Raw genomic sequence first — 2,500 nt, 5'->3', positions numbered from 1 at the left:
CGATGTTTCAAACATCATCTTCAGCCATAGTGAGTGTAACATTAAAATTTTTACAAGATAATTCGTATATATATATATAACTATCAATACAATGATTCTTTGTAGATTAAATGTTCGTTACAAGTACGTAAAATTCAAACGAATCAACAATATTATAGAGAACACAACTGACAGAACGGTAGAAGTTTAAAAGTGTAATGCTAAACTGACATGATCAACTTGAAACCCGAACTCAACAAACAAGTTGATCATGTCAGTTTAGCATTACACTTTTAAACTTTTACCGTTATGTCAGTTGTGTTCTCTATAATATTGTTGGTTCGTTTGAATTTTACGTACTTGTAACAAACATTTAATCTACAAAGAATCATTGTATTAACAGTTATATATATATATACGAATTATCTTGCAAAAATTTTAATGTTACACTCACTATGGCTGAAGATGATGTTTGAAACATCGAAACATGTTCCGAAAATTCAAAAGTGCGGTTGTATTTTTTAAAATATTATATAAGTATCACCTATAATCTATAAGAGTAATAATACTAATAAAAATCTTAATTAAAATGTGAATTTATAAACTCTATGTTTGTCTAAAAAGATACGTTTTCAGATGACACTTGAGTTCATTTAATTCCTCTATCTTACGAATGCGTTTTTGAAGCGAGTTCCATAGTGATGGAGCAGCAGCCGCGAACGCCCTATCACGTAGTGTCTTTCTTGTTGTTCTAGGCCTATTCAGTATCAGAACTTCAGATGACCTAAGATGATACTTATTTTCTTTTACAGAGATCAGATGGGAAATATAGCTACGCGCGAGGCCGTGCAACGCTTTAAAGTTGAAAACAGAAATCGTAAAATCAATGCAATACCTGACCGGTAACCAATGCAGATCGACTAGTAAAGACGCGCTGTATTTTATCCAGCTGCTTGGGCGGCAGGCCGTAAAGAAGGCTATTACAATATTCGATACGACTAGAAAAGAAAGCATGCACGAGTTTCTCAGTGGTTTCTTTCGACACTGAGAGGTACTTGCGAATACGCTTAATATTGAAAAGGTGGAAATACGCTGCGCTGCAGACACTGTTTACGTGAGTGTTCATGGTCAACTCAGAGTCAAACCAAGCACCTAGATTTCTAACTAACGTGGTAGGTAACATTCTGCTGGAACCAAATGTAAAAGCGTCGATCTCCACCTTGCGCAGCTGCTGGCGCGTGCCTACAAATAGTACCTCCGTCTTTCCATCATTGATCATTAGCTTATCTAATATTATCCAAGCTCTTAGTTCTGGTATGCAGTCGGACGTAGCAGTAATTGCTCTTTCAGATCCAGACGACCCATCCGGAATGAATGACACATACAACTGTGTGTCGTCGGCGTAGCAGACAACCTTGGGCTGATGATGCTTGGTGATATCAAACAATTTAGAAGTATAAAGAGAAAACATCAAAGGACCAAGACACGAACCCTGTGGTACTCTATGGCGAAGGACAAAGTTCTCGGAGCGAGCGCTTTTAATGCAAACACGCTGGGTGCGACCCGAGAGGTAACATCGAATCCATTCGATTGCGGCACCCGTGACACAGAACTTGTTTTCCAAGCGACCAATGAGGGTCAAAGGCAGCACTTAAGTCAAGCAGCACAAATAATGTAACGTGCTGTTTGTCCATACTCATAAGCAGATCGTTCTTAACTTTCAGTAAAGCCGTCTCAGTGCAGTAGTGCCTCTTATACGCTGACTGAAGTTCGCAATCAAGTCCTTGGTCAACAACGCGTCGCGTGAGTTGGTCAGCGGCTGCTCTCTCTGACAGCTTAGAAGCAAAGCAAAGATTGCTTATAGGCCGGAAGCTCTTAAATGCCACATCTAAGCCAACCTTTTTTTAGCGCGTGGAAGAGAAATGCTTCTTTCCATGCATCAGGGAAATGACCAGACATAAATGAAAGGTTGACCATAGAAGTAAGGACAGGTAGCAGAATGTCCACAATTTGAACGCAAGATGACGGTATGGGGTCCAGTGGATAAGACTTAATTGGTGACCTGGTAATTAACTCCTGCATCTCTTCCGAAGATAATGACTTGAAGGCAGACAGCTTGCATGGGATCCGAGGATGGAGTGCGGACTCACCAGGCATCTGCGCATGCGTGGTACATATTGCACTATCTGACGAAGGTGAGGTTAGTGACACAGAAAGCGCGTCCAAAGACTCATGAGTGCCATCAATTTTCTTCTCGAAAAAATTTCCACATTCATTAGCCAATGTTGTGAGGGATGCATCAGTAAAGACTTGACTGACTGGAACAGCTTAGCTTGATTCCCACTGTTCGGGAGAATAAAGTCGGACAAGTACTCCTTGCGCGCAGCTGACAAAATATAGTTGGTGGGGTTTCTTGCTGCCTTGAATGCAGTTATGTCCTGAGCAATTTTGGATCTTCTCCACTTCCGTTCAGCTGCCCTGAGTGCTTTAATTGCAAGACTGATATCGTTATTAAACCAAG

Source organism: Montipora capricornis, chromosome 13 (genome assembly GCF_036669925.1).
Source record: "Montipora capricornis isolate CH-2021 chromosome 13, ASM3666992v2, whole genome shotgun sequence".
Lineage (NCBI taxonomy): Eukaryota > Metazoa > Cnidaria > Anthozoa > Scleractinia > Acroporidae > Montipora > Montipora capricornis.
The sequence above is the reverse complement of the archived record's forward strand: the minus strand, read 5'-3'. Positions refer to the sequence as shown.